This window comes from Miscanthus floridulus, chromosome 8, assembly GCF_019320115.1.
Source record: "Miscanthus floridulus cultivar M001 chromosome 8, ASM1932011v1, whole genome shotgun sequence".
Lineage (NCBI taxonomy): Eukaryota > Viridiplantae > Streptophyta > Magnoliopsida > Poales > Poaceae > Miscanthus > Miscanthus floridulus.
This window is the reverse complement of record NC_089587.1, coordinates 140,826,307-140,844,926: the sequence shown is the minus strand read 5'-3', so window position 1 is coordinate 140,844,926 and position 18,620 is coordinate 140,826,307. Positions and strand designations below refer to the sequence as shown.

The following is an 18,620-nucleotide window of genomic DNA, read 5'->3' as shown; positions in this document are numbered from 1 at the left end:
GGGGAAATGACCAAAATAAAAGTTGTAGATCTTGATGAGTTCTAAATCTTTGTTATTAACAAATTTTTCATTTGAAATTATTTACTATTACAAAATTTTGTTGAAAGCTCTCATATTTTGAAATTCAAATTTTGAATTGTTCAAATAAAGTTGGATGGAGAAATGACCAAAATAAGAGTTATAGATCTCGATGAGTTCTACAACTTTGTTGTTGACAATTTTTTCATTTGAAATTTACTATTACAAAATTCTGTTGAAAAGCTCTTATATTTTAAAATTCAAATTTTTGAATTGTTTCGAACAATGTCGAAGGGAGAAATAACCAGAATAAGAGTTGTACATCTAGATGAGTTCTTTTCTTACATATATTTCTTTCTAATTTTTGGACATTGTTAGATTGGACGTGTGGCTTAAGTTGTATTATTTTCATACTACAAATAAAAGGAAAATGAAATATTTATTTATATTAATTCATCTATATTACCTACAACCCATTACCATCGCCCCATCGAAAAAACCCTAGATTATATAACCCATTCCTCTTTCTCCCTAACTTCCCTCTCCCTCCCTCAGCCGCACAACTCTCTCTCTCTCTCTCTCTCTCGAGCGTGCGTGGATCGAGCGCGGGGGCGCGGCGCCTCCGATGGCGCACGAGGGCGTGGCACATCCGGCAGCGGCACAGGGCCTAGAGCCCAGATGGACGCGGGGCGTGGTAACTCTCAGGCGGCGGCACGGCGACGCGGGTCCCTCCGATGGCGGCGCGGTTGCGAAGGGTTCCTCCGGCGGCGGCGCGGGTCTTAGAGCCCGGATGAACGCGGTCGTCCACGGTAAGTCAGCTACTGTTGCCATCCCATCTGCTGCTGTAGGCTACTCCCTGTTGTTGCCCTGTTGGTGCGCTTGGGTTGCTGGGTTAGCGGCTGGTGTTTGAAGGTGCTCCTGTTAATCTGTTACAGCCACGCTTAGTAGTGAGTTGGACCTCTTAATTTGCAGTAGTTCTCAGTCAATCGATTAGAAAGTTTTGCTTAGCAGTGAGTCCCTCCAGTAGGCAGATTGCCTTAGCTCTCAAATTTACAGAGAGGGAGACAGTAAGCTGGCAGAAGTCGAGCTGTGGTCTGATTTTTTTTTCTTTTTTCATCAGTTAATGGATCACACTGTATAGCTCTACATATCCTAGTCATTACCATCTTTTCCACATCCGAAGTTGATTCACTTTGATCTGTTCAAAGAACAGAAATAAATAAATAAAATTATAGGCTGCAGCAACAGCTTTCACATAAATTATTAAATACATGTTTGAGCCACTTTCGGCTCAAAATTCTTTCTAGCAGTTTTTGAGAGTGAACATGGTTATTCAGGTGGCGATGAACAAGCAAGCATATAACCCAATCTTCAACTCGACGCGCTGCCATTGGTGATAGTTTCTGAAGCATATACATAATCATTATTCATGAATAATTTTTCTGGAGTTGCATGTCACCAGCTGCCAATATTTAATTGCATATGCTTCTGTACCAATGCTTGTTAATGGATTATTCTTGTGGTAGCTCTACTGCTGATTTTTTCTAGCCTCAGATTCAATGATTATTCTGAATTTGTAGCTATTCAAAAGATTTAGTGATTAAATGGGCAACATATAGAAGCAAATGTTAGTATATTATTCCATTATTTAGCAGTTCGCACTATATATTATTCTCATTTTTCAAGCGGGGAGGTGAGAACATCTTCTGGACTTCTGCTAGTAGCTCTGAGATGTCTCCTAGTAGCAGCTGGCATTGGAAATGATTCCTGTGTTGCTTACTATTCCTCCCTGCTTGTTAATGATCATAACAAAGCTGGTTCATTAACGATAGAGCAAGGTGCAGACCAGCTGCATCAAGGACATCTTGGTTGCACCCAACAAATTTAAGCATTCCTAGGTACACACTGAATACTAGTTAGTATTGATGATTGTCTTACTGCAGCCTCTGTTACATATTCTCTGGTTTACTCTGCATCACAATTGGCTGTTAATATGATGTCATGTACTGTTTGAGCAATGTGCTTGATTATTGACAAGTCTGTTGTGCAGGGCAGCACCAGAAGCACACTTTCATTTATATACTCTTCTGACTTTATTTGAGAATCCATGTTGTTCAGACTAGTAGTGAAGAACTGAAAGTTCTGAGACTGCCCTTTACATTTTATAGAAACTCAGTGATATTTGCTTAGTCATTTGCATCCTTTGATCTGGTTACTTTTTTGGGACGTGATCACATCCTTGGAAGATGATGCTTTTGGTAGACAGAGGAACTAGATTATCTCTTTAGTCTTTACATGTCTTAAGGTGCACATACATTTCATTATTAGCTCTGTACCGCCATTGTACCATGCTTACAGACTACAACTGGTAGCACAATACTCTTGCATTTCAGGACCACCCATTTATATGATAGCTCTAGAATCCATAGGTTTGAAAACTTTAATCTGGTTGTGGTATGTAACTAAAAATTTAACAATAGGTGTTTATCTTTCCCACGTTTTTTGACAGATTTAGAATCTTCATGCAAAGACTGCTTGGCAATTAAGGGGTGTCTAGATAATGCCTGCATCTATCTATTTCTTAGTTGTGGTGGTGGCTTCGTTGGGGATGGCCAGATTTGGCAGTGGCAACTGCAGGAGGCGTGGATCTGGTTGGGAGGCATTGGTGTTGTATGAGAGCAATTTTTCTTTCTTAATACATGTATTAGGTGCTGATCTATGATGCATGACCAATGTTCCTAATTAAACATATTTGTGATAAATGAAGGTTTGCAAGATGGCATCTGGACCTCTCATGGGCACTGCAGGTATGTCTCTAAAATTTACATTCAAACTGTGGACAAACTTAGTCATAGCTGTAGCAGAGTAGTACAATGGTTCCAAAGTCCATCTAGTAACCAATAATGTGAGCAACACATGCAGTTCTACAACTAGAGTTTTGTTTATCTGAATAAGAGCAGAGCTGCTCTACCCTTTTTCTCTTAGCTGAAATTACTGCTAAGCACAAACCATATCTATAAGCACAAACATAAAACATAATGCTTAAATCTAACCTAAATTTGTAACCAAGTATACATTTTTTAAAAGTTCTATGACTGCACTGCTAGCTACATAAAGGATCGAATGACTGAAAGTTGATGTGATAATTTACTGCTGAAAGTTTAACTTGACTGAAAGTTAAATGGGTTATAGACATTTGTCGCACTTAGGCGCTAATTGTTTCCCTCTTTACCCTAAGAAAAGTATGTCTGGTCTAGTGCTTAGATGGCTTGACAATGTTTGTCTATACTTGACTGATTATAAGACTCATATATACTGTACATCAGTTTTACATAACTTGTCTACATTTGCTGATTATGGTTATATTTTTTAGAAAGTGCTGGGCACTAGCCTTTTGGCTTGAGTTTCTAGAAAATGATTCGCCAAATAACTTGATGGATGTGCTCAAGTTTTGGCAAGTCATTTCTTTTGGTTTTTGAGTTCCTAGAAATGATTGTGTGCACAAACCTTAGGATTGTGAAACACAAAGTACTAGTATTGCTTGCTGAGATGTCCATTCATATAATTCTTTTGGTGCTTGACTTTGCTGGATGTGATATACACAAAAATATGGTGTACAAGACAAATTGGATGTTATATGTATTAACCTCCATGTGACATGTGACAATATATTAAGCTTGAATATCGGTTTCATATGTGTTAAAAATTGTATTTATTTTTTTATATGTTTATATTGTCCTGTTAAACAATCTGTCACTATAAATACATGGATTATTGGATGATCTGTCGGTATATGCTTGGTAACAGAGCATCTATCGCTAAAAATAGCAATGGACTATCTGTCGCTATAAATATTCAAGGCAACGGACTATCTGTCGCTAAAAGTACTATCTGTTGCTAAAGATTTTTAGCGACAGGACTTACAGCGTCTGCATAAGTCTGTCGCTATAACTTTTTAGCGTCAGATTGTCTATCGCTGTAGCCGCTTTTAGCGTCAGGCCATCCATCGCTAATCTTGGTGTTGTGGTGTAGTGATTATGCAGAACCGCCTGATGTGTGTACCAAGATGGAGTCCGAGTTGGATTCAATTTCCATGTTTGGTTCGCGTTTGTTTTGGGTTTATTTTGTGATGAATTTGGAATATATGCCTGTGATAGACCTCCCACCCTATAAATATAAAGGGGCACGGCCCATTGTGGCATTCAATCAATCAAAAATACAATCAATCTAATATTAACTTTTTCCAAATTTTATCTCTTAAAACCCTAGTATATGCTATTCTACCAACTTTTAAATGGAGTTTGTGGTCATTTTAGGTGGCATTGCCTATTAAGAGCAACCCTAGGTGTGCCTCCCCAATGGTCCTTGCAGGTAGCCATTCATAGATTCATCAGGGCAGAAGTTAGAGCACTATATATGTCGATGGGTTTATGTCGCTATTGACAAATTCTCCATGTGGATTGAGCACAAGCCGCTTGTCCAGTCTACAGCAAAGCAAGCATAGGAGCTCTTCAACGACATCATCCATAGGTTTGGGCTGCCAAACAGTATCATCACCGACCTTGGTTCTACATTTATCGACAGTGACTTCTAGGTTTTCTGCGAGGATCGGTGCATATCTGTTAAATATGTATCGGTCGCGGACCCTAGGGCTAATGGCTAGGTTGAGCGAGCAAACGGCGTGATTTTAGATTCCCTGAAGAAGAGGTTATATGAGAAGGATCAGAAACATCCGGGCAAATGGCTCAAAGAACTACCAGCTGTGGTCTGGGGACTAAGGACCTAGCCCAGTCGCAACACTAGAGTCTCCCCCTATTTCTTGGTGTTTGGATCACAGGCCATGTTACCCACCGATGTCACTTTCCGAGCACCAAGGATAGAGACCAATGATGAAGAGAACAATGATCAGGCACGACAAGACGATGTTGACCGACTTGAGGAAGAATGCTTGGTCACATGTGTTTGGATGGCCAAGTACCTAGACAGTCTGTGTAAATACTTCAACTGCAATATCCAGGAGTGATCCTTCATGGTCAGCGACATGGTTTTCTACCGGAAACAGAACACCAATGGGATGCACAAGCTATCTTCACCTTGGGAGGATCTATATATTGTAAAGATTGTGACCCGACCAGGATCCTATAGACTCTACGATCAAGATGGCGTAGACATCCCTAACTCCTAGCACATCAAACACCTCAAGCGTTTCTATCCTTGAGACGTCCTACTAAGATATGTACCCCTTATGTATTTATGCATTTCAATAATGATTTTCTCCATGATGTTTTCTCCATTTGTTGTTTTCTACATAATTTTTTGTCCAATTATCTTTTGTTTTTCTCCATGCTAAACATCTTTAAGATGATGCACTATATCGCCATTCGATTCGCCGACTAGCCACGTTCTCATTTGTGTTATCCAGAAGTAGTCCTGTTCTCGATTTAGCACCTAAACATGCGCTGTACGTCATGGGTAGTAGCGTTGTACGTCATGGGTGGTTGGCCATGGCTCCTCAGTGATGCCTATATTCCTAAGCGTGCATAGGAGCTAAGCTCATTACACCATGGGGTGTGGGATAGCTGGGGCTGATAACAAGATAATGGACTAACAATGCATCATTAATATTAAATATTAACACTTTATACGTACTAAACACTAAAGTTTCATTTACAACTGCTCGGCATAATGCCGACAAGCCTATTACATTCTAAGTTGTCATGGTTCATTACTAGCATCGCCGAATAGATCCATGTTGTTCGCCAGTTTGATCGCCAAATCAGACACCTCCTCCTCCAGCGTAGTCATTTGCTTGTCGCTCAGATTTTGGGCAAAGACACCATCGATTCGTTCTAGCTTCACTGAGATGTAGACTGACTGGACAACCGCTAGTGCATGGCCCATGACAGAACAAGCGATGCCATGAGCATAATGCTTCAAGTTCTTTAGCACCGACTTGCACCTCTCCACGATGATGTTTGGCCACGGTGCTCTGTTGGGCTCCGACACTTCTTGGTCGATGAGATCCAACACGGGTTTTATCCCATTGGAGATGGTCTTCAACTTTTCTTTACTAGCCTCTAGCCAGAGCTCCAAGTCATGGAACTATGCCTAACTATTGGTTCGGATCACTGTAGACAAGAAGGGGAATCGTCTTAAACATGTTTCTCATAGCAAGATGGGTATTAACATGAGGAATAACTTATGGTTCAGTTCTTTGGCGAGTTGTTTTTTTACGCCAAAGCTTCATCTCTTTCTTTCTCTACTAGCGCTTTGGCCTCATGCGCTAGCAGAGCTTGGGTCTCCGCCTCCACCTTGGCATCACACTCTAGGCGTGCTTTGGTCTCCGCCCGCTTATTCACTTCATCAAGCTCTACACCAATGAAAGATTACTACCAGCATGGGCAAATTGAGGATATGAAAGCAATTCACTATGGGGCCTAAGGCCTTACTTTTCACCCATTCTATGACATTGCCTAGCTAATTCATTAGCTCCTAGTTCTCCACATCTAGTTGTGTCTTTTTTTCTTGCAACTTCTCTCGGTCGGCATGCGCTCTAGCCAGCATTTTCTCTAGAGTCTCCATAGACTCACACAGCCTCTAGTTCTCAGCAATTGATGGAGGCGCCCACTTTAGCTGGCATGTGTGGTTCTTGGAGATCTTCATTAGCTCCTATGGCAAACAACAGTTAAATGGCATAATCTCCCACTTCAATTGATCGTGCAGACTAACTTACTTCAATCTGGCCAGACACTAATGCTAGTGCCACCTGAGATCCTTCACCTGCTCGCTCGCCTCCTCATCCTCCACCACCTCCATTATATCTCCATGGCACATGAAGGTCTACAAAAGCTGAGAAGGAGGATCCTGGGTATTTGGCGTTTCACACTCAATTTCTTTAATCACCTCGGGGGATTCCCTCGCCTGCCTTGGCGCTCGGTCGGCTTGTGGTCGGACGTAGGGGCCAAGATCTATCATTGGCATATGAGCCCGAGGACTGGCCCTTGGCTCCAGGCGACTGGTCGGCTCGATAGCAACATCTTCATTCATTTGCTCCTGGTGCTCGGGGACTTTAGCTCAGGGACCAGCATGGTTTTTGGGTATTTCTCGTGTTTCTTTTGGCTATCTCGCCCTATCACCCTGAGCACCAGTAGTTGTGGCGCTCGGCTTGGCGTCCTATTGAGCATCGCCAATGTCGATTGGGTGAAGTTCCTCGGTCGATGCTTCCCTACAACATGATGTCATATCATCAATACTTCCACTTTGGTTATGCTTGGACTAAGTCTGGGGTAGAGAAACATACTCATTGGATCACCTACGTGTAGCTCTAAATGGCCGGGGCTTGTTGGAGCTTCCATGTCCTTTAGTTACCAGCACGAATCTTGAGAACACCGGAGGCGGCCGGTTCACCTCTGGTGCTTCTAACCTCGCCGTGGTGGCACTCCTGGCCAAAGCCCCTCGTCTAGCCTCAGGGACTTCACCCCAAGTGGATCTCTGGTCAGCTACGCCTTGGGCTGGCCGGTCGAAGGCTCTAGCGGTTGGTGTTGGAGTGGTCATTGGCGCAGCTCGTTGCTGTAGTGTCTCGCCTACGTCTTCATCATCATCCGACCAGTCCACAATAACTTGTTGGTGTGTCGAAGGCTCTCTAATCGAGATTCCACCACTCTTGTGTGGTGGGGGAGTGTTTGGTTTTTTCTTCTTCTTCTTCATTGGCTCTACTCGGGTCGGTCATTTCCCGTGCAATGGCTACCGACGCCTGGAAGGTTTCTCCACCACACCCTCGGATGAGGACGACGAGCTGCTGTCCGAAGGTGGATCGGCCGGAGCTTGGGTTGCACGGGCATTTATGCCCTTCGGCCTGGTCCCATCTGGCACATTGGAGATATACACAACATGATCCTATCCACAAGTTTTCAAGAAAGACGTTTCAACATCATCAAGATTTGAGATTACAAGGACTGCCAACGGTATACTCTTACCAGTGGTGGTGGATTCATGATGTTGTATGCCACTTGCTATCCCGTGTTGCTTAGTTTGGTGTTACTCGAAAAGATCTCTAGGAGGCGAATATAGGCGTCGCCCTTATTTATCTTCTTGGGGGCTTCCCGAGCAGTATCTTCATCCCTGTATTTTCATATGCTAGGTGGAACCTCTCCTTGCCCAGCTGTATCTAGTTTATGATGAAGTTGATGGCTACACCAACTCCATCAAGATTGTTACGCATTTGACCCATAATTTGTACAGAAGCTCATTGACCTAGGTCATCTCTGAACTGATCGGTCTTGCTGACCTATTTGCACTTAGCACTACTAAATGGTCTATGTCAGTTGATAGTCTCAGGTTCAGCATTTCGAATATAGAACCACTTAGCATTCCATCCCTTCAATATGTGTTGAGAGGCACTTGTATGTATTTCTTCACCATGCCATCCCTCAAGCTATAGATAAACTTCGCCGACCACTTTGGGGGACCTAGATCCAAGGAAGGGTTTGAGGCAGAAGAAATAGCGAAAGAGGTTGAAGTGCTGGAGTGATTCCAACTGAATGCTTCGCTATAGATTGATGAAGAGGGAGATATGAAGAATGCTATTGGGATGGAGATGGCAAAGGTTAATGTCAGTAATAGCCAAGAAGCTTATGCAAGAAAGGATGCGTAGGAATCCCAAATCCATGAATGAAATAAGCCTCGAATACAACAAGTTTGTTGGTATCAGGGGATGGGAATGGTTCACCTACAGTGGGGCGCCATCCTATGGTTACTTGATCTTGAAGGATGCCTTCAAACACCATTTCTTCTAGGGTCTCTCGGGTGATGGTAGATCTAACCCACTCCTGGTCGTGACGAACCTCGCCGGTACTCTCCGCCACCTCCCTCCCTGACTTCTTTGGGCTCGAGCGGCTGCATGTGTTCCCACCCTTCGCCATGGATCGGATCTAATTCAATTTGGCTATGCTCCGATTCGATTGAGGAGGCACTGTAGGTGTAATGCTACTGTAGTAGGGTGTGCGAAGGTGAAGCACTGAGTATTTTGCAGTTGCAAAGAAGACGCGCTAGGAGGAATGATGGAAGTGCACCGCAGTGGGTGGATTCATATGGTTCGACCCCGACCCGTCACCTTCAGGGTTTTTGGGAATCCGAGCTGACTCCGCCGCGGTGTTTGCACCCCTCCAACTTCTCGATCAATGGTTATTGGGCCAATTTAATGGGCCTCCGAGCATACTAAAAGGCTGAGCCTACTTTGTCGGTTTACCTCTCCAATTTCACCCTAATATAGTGCTAAGCACTCTCCAATTTTCTCCTATGGTAAAGTGCTAAGCACTCTCTATTTTTTCTCCATTTTGAAGTGCTTAGCACTCTCCAAATTTTACTCCAATGTCTAGTGCCAAGCACGGGGATTTTGTCCTTTTCACTTGTTTCTTTGATCCTACTACAAGATGCTGCTCTATCTTATAGCAGGCTCAGGGACTAAGTGTGTACACTTTACCTAGTAGTGAGAGTACTATTTTTCCTCTTACTGGTCTTCAGCTAAGCTGGGTGCTAGCTGTGTGCTCGGCTAAGCTAGGACTCAGTTATTCTAATTAATTGATCATTGTACTTCTTTGATCCTGACACCAGGTGCATTCTTCACCTGCTGTCAGGCTCGGGGACTACAATGTATACATTGCACCTTGCGGTGCTTGTATCAAATTTAACGGTTGACTAAGTTCCTACTTTCTTTCTTAGTCATTGATATTCTTTGATCCTAACACCAGGTGTCTTCTTCACCTACTGTCAGGCTTGGGGGCAACAATGTATACATTGCACCTTGCGGCGCATGTATCAATACTAACATCTACTTTGACTAAGTCATGGATGATGATCATCTGACTTCGCCAACGAAGCCTAAGAGTATACACTTCACCTAGGTGGAGAATTTGTTAAATTTTAAACTTGAGCTCCTTACATCCTTCTAGCAAGCCTTACTTGAGTATGTTCGAGGCTAGTTGACTAGTTAAACTGGTCGGCACTTCATTTTGCTGGTCGAATTACCAGTTAAACTGGTCGGATTACCAGTCAAACTGGTCAGCACTTCATTTTGTTGATTGGATTTCCAGTTAAACTGGTTGGATTGCCAGATTAACTGTCTGACTCCAAGTTAAATAGCTCAGACCTACTCAAGACGGCGTTGCTTAGAGGATACAAGGTGCTCAGTGAGTAGCTATGTGGGGTATAACCCTAGGTACCCATGGCAATGGACATGGGCCACACCACTAGGGGAGGTCTAGCCCATAAGATCAAGGCCTACGGTGCTCGGCTCTGGTCGGCATGCATCGCAATGCAATTAGAAGACATCTTGGCGATGAAGGAAGATCTATTCGGATGTGATAGATATCATATTCCTTGTAAATACTTATCATATAGCCAAATAGATCTAGACCTAAACCAACCTATAACCCTACCCTCCAGACTATATAAGGCGAGTAGGGACCCCCTCGATCGCATCTCATATTCAATACAATCCACCAAAGACACAGGACGTAGGGTATTACGTCGATTAGATGGCTTGAACCTGTCTAAATCACTGTCTCTACACCCGTGTCACCATCTGGTTCCTATTGCGTGCACCTCCACCAATCATCTACTACCGTGGGTATACCCCTTGATAGACTACTGACTAGATTTTGTCGATAATCCTCTGCACTCGCTCGGCTATGGCTAAAGATGTCGCTTCAAATCCAACTACCTTACTAGTACTTCATGCATGCAGCCACAGCTGGTGCATCTATTTTTTGTAGCACAGCCGATCTGGCAAAAGTTCTAGTCATAGCTTAGTAGCAGAGTAAAATGTCTAGGCTGATCAAATTTACACGACTTGGACTATGAGGCGTGCATACGATTTACAAGAAATAGGTAAACGTCATTTCGTCAATACTGTACTCCCTCGGTCTAGGAAAACATGCAATTCTAGCATAGTGTCATGGTTTAGTATATTAAGTTTAACCAATTATAGATAAAAAAGTATCAATATTTATGATATCAAATATATATCATTAGATTAATTATGAAATGTATTTTCATAATAAATTGATTTGGAGCCATAAATATGAATACAATTCACTAGAAACTTGGTCAAACGTGAACTACTTTTTCTGGAACGCAACCCATAGATGTATGTTTTCATGTATAGAGGGAGTACTTGTCTTTATATATTTGGTCAACATAGTTTAACCCACCTAATATAAAGTTCAACAAAAGTCTATTTACATGGATATTATTACAACAAGATAAACTAAAGAACATCACAATTGTCTCCAATGAACATTGAAAACACAAATCAGAACATCAGTGTTATGAGATACTTGAACATCACAACTATTTTAGAAATAGAGAACAAGGGCATATCTCTAATGCCATAGATACTAAACGTTAACATCATCTGACCATGTTGCTACTGCTTAGTTGAAAGGAACTGCACGAACTCCACCAATCTCATGATCATTCAGACAGATTGTAAGATAACGGATACGATGAGAAAATACTTCTACGCCACAAAACTCATAGCGGTATGAAAGCAAAGTCTAGAGATCTGCATTTGAATGAACCACCACAAACACATAGGGTCCTAGATGATCCTCAGCAAGATGGTTGTTTCGATGGCCAAGAACTTGATGAACAACTACAGAAGCAATGTACCACCTACTGTAAAAGTTAGAATGCACTGCAAGCACCTACAACCCTTGTTTGTAGGCCATGGCAAACACAAAGCTCGTGGAAGACATAGCGATACACAGACATGCCCCAAGAATGATGATAGTTATCCATGATCTATGTAAAAAAGAAAACAATATGCAGAAAAAAACAAAGAACAAAGATGCCCAGTAGTAGGGTAGAGGGCAAAATCTTTGGGATGGAACTAAAGCAGGAGCTCTAGGAGAGCCTTCCTCTTGCCCCTTGTCTCTACTGTTATATAGTTCATGCCTTCACGGGTCATGGGGTCGACCACCCCATGACCCACGTGCACGCGGCTGCATGCCCATGACCCCACATATACAGCACAAGAGTTGACATGATCTGTATTTTGTTGTTTCCTCAAAACTATGATCCGGCCTGTTAAGATTTCTTTAGTATCGAACTGTCTTAGGCATGTTGAACTTGCAAGAACCATGCAACAAGGAGTTTATCTCAATAAGTATCGCCTTAGATCTAATGCATAATGGATGAGAAATAGCTGTTGAAATTTACAGCGAATGCAAGAAAGTCCGGCCGCTATATATTTGATCTTGTAGGACACAGTATAAAGGGTCATCAGTTTTGAATGTCGTAGCAACCAGTTTGCCCCTCGACTGTTGTGACTACTTGGACTGGAGTAAAAAAGTATAGAAAAGACCCATCACAACCGCACATGGCATTCAAGTCTTAAGCGTGTCATGGTGCTCGAAAGCTTCTTTTCTCAATTCCTTCTTATGTCCAGCTTTCCTACCGCATTCACTTCACTTTCGTCAACTGTGCAAGGTCTATATGAAAGGAGCGTCCCCTCTTCCCTTGTCCGATAGCATTGCATTAATTTGCTTGCTCCCCCCTTCCCTCACTCGTTTATATTTTTCCCAATCGCATTCCCTGGTGGTTTTAGGATCTGGATAAAGGTAATGTGCTTCATATCAAACCATACTATTTGCATGTTAAGTTGTATTAAACATCTTTGTATATATATCTGGTTGGTGACTTTATTTTAATTTGGCAACAACATCAACTATATATGTATCGCGTTGTTCAAATTCTGCTGGTGTTGATCGTATTTTTTTTCAAATGAGCATGCAACCTTGCACGCATAAGAAAGTCGAGCCTCTGTACATTTGAATGTGTCGGACAATATCCTCCGTAGTTTTCCTCTTTTTCCTATGATGCTTGTTACTCTGTCGTTTATAATTTTAAGTTTGACTAACTTTATAGAAAATAGTAACAACATCTATGACATAAAGAGATCACACCAGTTTGAACATAATCTTATCTAATTCACACGAATGCAATCACACGAGTACAATCCAAAACATCACAAAAGATCTCGCCAAATCATGCAAATAGAACAACATTTTATACCGAATCTAACAATGAGCTTAATGAAGAATCTTGATCAGTAAAGTGTCGCCCTATGTATACATAAAGCCTATATACTTCACAGCATATAGTAGGTCTGCCCTATGTATACATAAAGCCTGGCCTCGCTCCCATTGTTTGATTCTACCTTGCATTGCGCAAAAAACCATCGCCCCACCTTGCAAAGTCCCAAACTCTGCCTCCCCGTCGCTTGCCACTAAGGTCATGTCCATGAAGCGCTACTTGATGAAGGGTCACCCGACTCTAGTCCCCTCTTCCTCTAGTGTACTAGCTCTCCCCACTTTAGAGGAGGTGGGGCCGATGGTGTGCCCTACTTTGGTGTCGACGGAGGCCGGTGTTCCTGTCGCACTCCCGCCCACCATCTCCTAGACTGCCATTGCTCTTCCCATCACCCTCGATGACAACGTTGGCACCAGCAGCACTTGTGGTTCCCTCACCACCACCACTCCTAGCGTGCTCCACTTCACCGTCCTCACAGGCTACGTGGACTCCTCTATTCTTGCTAGCCCATGTCGCGAGCGGGTCTCATGTATCCTCACGCTCCCGCTTGGCGTTCGCCGAGGACATGTCTAAGCGCTCTTCGGGGTGCATTACGATGGACTCAGAGGACAATCATCGGCATGGGTATGCAACTCCTATCCCTCAGAGCCAAAAGCTGATGATATGTGCTAGCCGCTATGGCTTGCTGGTTGGCCCCCTTTGCCCACAGAGTGCAGTCCATGGTTGGAAATAGTTCGTCATCAGGGAACATGTCCTCGCTTGGGCCAACCGCCACCCACATGGGACGTACGTCGTCGATAAGAAGATTGCTCGGCATCACATGCTAGTGATGAGCTAGGGCTAGATCACCGATGGGGGCAGCCACCAGCAATTTTGTGCCTTATGGCACCGGTTAGATTGGTTAATCGTTTGCCTTCTATATCTGATCGCCCTCCCCCTAATCATCTTTGCTTGAACTTGTCTTACATTGTGCAGTGATTTCTGCATGGTGGCGCCGCCCACCATCATGGGGCTTCCCACTGGTGGTGCCGGAGAGTCGTCCCATCGCTGTTCGCTGCCCGTCGAGCCCATCTGTCCCCGCACAGCCCTCTGGTTCTGAAGTGGGCAAATCTTTAGGTGACAAAAATATTGTAAGTTATTGAAGCATTACCACGAGGTCCGAGCATTATTGTGTGTGTCCAAGCTACACGCCGACTTGCTGCTCGGTGACTTGGTGGCCGCGCACACCGCACTTGTCATGGCCCACTAGGAAGCCACTGAGGCATGAGAAGACAAGGCAGCCATGGTGCCCAAAGCCATTCATCAAGTGGCTGCCACGACGTTGGCCACTGCCCAGCTTTAGTTTGGTGAGGCAGTGAACGTCCGAGTGGTGGAGCAGGATTTTCTACCGGGATCGGATGATAATGAGATCGATGATCTCATCAAGAGCCTCTGGCCTACCGCCAATGGCATCTTAGCAAAGCTAAACATGGAGAAATCCTGCATGCCCGCCTTGACCCTTGATCTATGGGATGTATCAGTGTTAGAACTAGTATGAAGTCATGTTAATCATTGTTGTCCTTAGCGTCGCTACTAAGAATAGAGTTGAATCTAGTCCCTGGCAACAGCTGCGAAAAATGCTTGTTGGTGTTTATTTAATGTGTCACTTGTTTGAGTACTTAGGAAAGGTTGGCCCAAAATAATGGGTGCCCTTATATCTCCACCTATTTCCAAAACCACAAAATCTACGAGAACATATGATTGTCCAACTCGAATAATAGCATCTTCAAGAACTCCCTTGGGGTAATAGAGTGACTGATCTACAAGCTATAAACACATATTTCTATACAACAGAGCATCTCCATTAATTCAATCATAAATTAGCTTAGGCATGATGTTGACACTTGCTCCAAAGTCATGGATAGCTTCTTGAAAATTGTGCGGTCCAATGGCGATGGGGATGATTGGTCTCCCTAGATCGCTCTTCTTCTTAGGCAAGGTATAATCTATCCACCTTCCCATCGATGGCTCCGTGTAGTAGTAAGCTGCATTATGAATATCGACAAGATTTGCTGCTTCTAGATCTTCTGGTTGCCCTAGAATCTTACCTTTGTCGAACAGAGGAACAGCAGCCGCCAGCTAAGCTATTTGTGATTCTATCATTTTATTAAAGCTATGCTGGTTCTTAATGGCAGAAGCAAAGCTATCCATTCTATTATTTATATTCTCTAGAATTTTATCATTAGAAGCTACCTTTCTAGATAATCCCTCCATAAGTTTGGATTGACCAGCAATAAATTCTCTCAAGGGTGGTTGATTGAAATTATTACCTAGATAGTTACCTTGATAATTACCTTGGTAGTTTAGGCCTTTGTTGCTGGTTCCATCCTTGATTCTGCTGAGGACAAGAGTAGTTGTTGTTGACAAAATTCACATACTCATGGGTCCCTAGGATAGTTATTCCCCGAATGCCTTGTGCTTCCACACACTTCACATGTCAAGCGAGAATCATGAATGTGTGTGACTTCTTGCTTCTTATTGGCTTGATCTTCAAGCTTCTTCATCAGCAGGTCCATCTTGGCAGACAGCATGTCCTACTTCCTTGAGTTGATGTATACCTCCACCTCTTTTGTGGGTTTGAGCATGTTCTTCATTCCAACCTTGATTGGAGGCCATCTTCTCCATAAGAGCTATTGCATCTAGTATGGTGAGTGATAGGAATGCACCTCCAGCAGTAGCATCCATAGTCTCACAGATACTATTAGTCAGCCCATGGTAGAAAGTCTTCATGAGTAGTCAATTCTCCATCCCATGATGAGGGCATTCCGCAATGTAATCTTGAAAGTGTTCCCATGCCTCAGGGAGAAATTCATCATGTTGTTGCTAAAAGCTTGAGATTCTCCCACGCAGAGCATTGGTCTTGCCCATGGGAAAGAACTTTGCTAGAAAGGCAGTGGAGCAGTTATCCCATGTAGTATTTCTATCTTTATTGGCATAGAACCACTGCTTTGCCTTCCCCAAGAGTGAAAATGGGAAAAGGGCAAAGTAGTATGGCATATCCTGGGTTACTCCTTTGATGGTGAAGGTGCTGCAAATCTCCAGGAAGTGTTGGAGATGTGCACTTGCATCTTCATGTGCCTTTCCACAAAAACTGGTTTGCTTGCACCATGTTGAAGAGAGCTGGCTTGAGCTCAAATCCATTATCTTCGACATTGACTGTCGGTCCAGTATGGATGTTGGCCGTAGTTGGAGCAAAGAATTCACTGAGAGTTCTGTTAGCCATGGCTTCAAATTCTTGTGTTAAGCTTCACCTTATCTGGTTGTCTTCCGACTTCAAAGCTGGAGTCTTCTTGAGTTTAGCTCTGGTTCTCCTAATTAATGCTTCTAGATCTTCAATGTAGTTTGTTGAATGCTCAAAACTGGTCATACATTACCCTGCATAAGATACAAAAGTAGACAAAACAAGGATAATCCTGCTTGAGTAGAGGTCAATGGTTTTCCTCGATCACATCAATAAATATAAGTTTATCAATACATCTTTGTCTAGTTACCTCCCCTGGCAATGGTGCCAAAAATGCTTGTTGACATTCCTTAGCGTCGCTACTAAGAACAGAGTTAAATCTAGTCCCCAGAAATGGCACCAAAAATGCTTGTTGGTGTTTATTAACGTGTCACTTGTTTGAGTACTTAGCCACCTATTGTAAACCTATACCTCCTAACTTTACTAGGTTGTCATTCCTAGTGATGATGTTAGAGATATGTGCTGGTACAACATAGCATTACTACTAGAATAACACTAAGTAGTTCTTTATTAATTATGTGACTAGAGAGAATATATGTAAATCTATAAATGAAAAGTATCCGCAAGCGCACAGATAATATACCATTGTAGCATTTTACCTAAGAGTATTCCAGGTATCATTATTTATATTTTTACCACTAGGAAGGTCTAGCATGGACATGTATTGATAACTTATACTATTGAAGGAGAAATAAACCATAGCCAATATTCTACTCACAATAGGGGTAAGTCATAAGATAAGAGATGTATAAATGATAAGTAATGAAAATAATAAATCACTTAGAGCACTCCTTTATATAGCATTAGCATGGTCAGGTAGAATATTAGAGGAATAATTCCTAAGTCATTCTTAATTACAAGTCAAAGCATACATTTGATTAGTGCAATTACACCTAGTAATCATGGCTAAGATCATCATCATATCTACACATAAGGGATATTACTAAGAAAGATTGAGGGCAGAGCTTGTTCTACCTTCGTAATCGGACCCTACGTGCACCTATATTCAGGGAGTGGACTACAAAGGACTCAACGAGAGTGTCACATCCACGATCTACCATATGATTTGGAATATTAGGTGTATCCATAGGTAAACAACATATAAGCACCACGCTTACACAATGTCGACCACCCACCCCGTGTACTTTAGATGAATAATGAAGAACATGAATAAGATGTTGAACATCATAACAAAGAACATGAATAAGATGAATATTGAGTGTCATAACAATTGTAACTAGCATATAAAAATAATGGAGAAACAAGAGAGAGAGGGGTACAAAGTTTATACCAAACCACGCTCTTGACAAGATTAGGAATCCAAGCGAAGTCCTACTTGCCTCCCTCTAGATCTATCCTAACTAGCTATGCTATGGAGGAGGAGGAGCTCTGAGGAGATTAGGGTTTCTGTCTTCTCAAATTACTTGTTGACTTATGATTCTTGGGGGAGGCAGGGGCTAGATTATATAGCCCTAAGGGTCCAACATGAGCCCTAGGATCAAACAGACTTAAGCAATGGCCTAGATATATCCTCAAAGGCGGTGGGAGACCACCATATGAAGCTGGCTGATAGGTGGGCCCAAGGGGGGCTGGGAGGCCCCACCATGCAGGCTAAGTGGCCCCACCTATTAGGGTGTGGCCCTCTGCTTCGGTGACATGGCTTCTGGACCCTTCTAGAGTCTTCCCACATAGGTACCATGGTGGAACTTCGTATTTTCCTTTGATGATTAGGTCCTCCTTGGCGGTTTTCTGATTAAACCCTGCTGGAAACATAGATTCACCAAAACTCGTGGAATTTATTAGTTTAAACCCCTAAACCCTCATTGGTGATTATATTTATGCCCTTATACATGTTTAATTGATAGTTTAAATTGGTTGTTAACAACCGTCAACAATCATCTGTAGTTAGAACTAGTATGTCTTGGCAGTAGTTGGATGACATTGAGTAGTGCGATGGCACTGCTCTCCTCTTATTTGCATGTATTAGATAAAATTTATTGAACTTGCAAGAACCATGGCAACGACAAGTTCATATAAGCAAGTCTCATTTTTCCACATTTTCCTGTGATGCTTGTTACTGTGTCGTTTACAATTTTATGTTTGGGCCCTGTTTTAAATCTAGGTCAGCACGTAGGATTGTCCGGCCACTGAGAAACAACATGGGCCAGACTTTAGTGCACCATGCAACATGACATACATCAAATAGAACTTTGTTTACTCCTCTGCTAAT

At 42.7% G+C, this 18,620-nt stretch overlaps 1 non-coding gene across 1 annotated transcript; it reads left to right on the top strand.

Annotated features, from left to right (window-relative positions):
* The first annotated feature begins 15,895 nt into the window (after window positions 1–15,895).
* LOC136478641 (small nucleolar RNA R71) lies at window positions 15,896–16,004 on the top strand. The gene has a single exon (XR_010764361.1). It is a non-coding gene; the product is annotated as a small nucleolar RNA R71 (small nucleolar RNA).
* The last annotated feature ends 2,616 nt before the right edge of the window (window positions 16,005–18,620 follow it).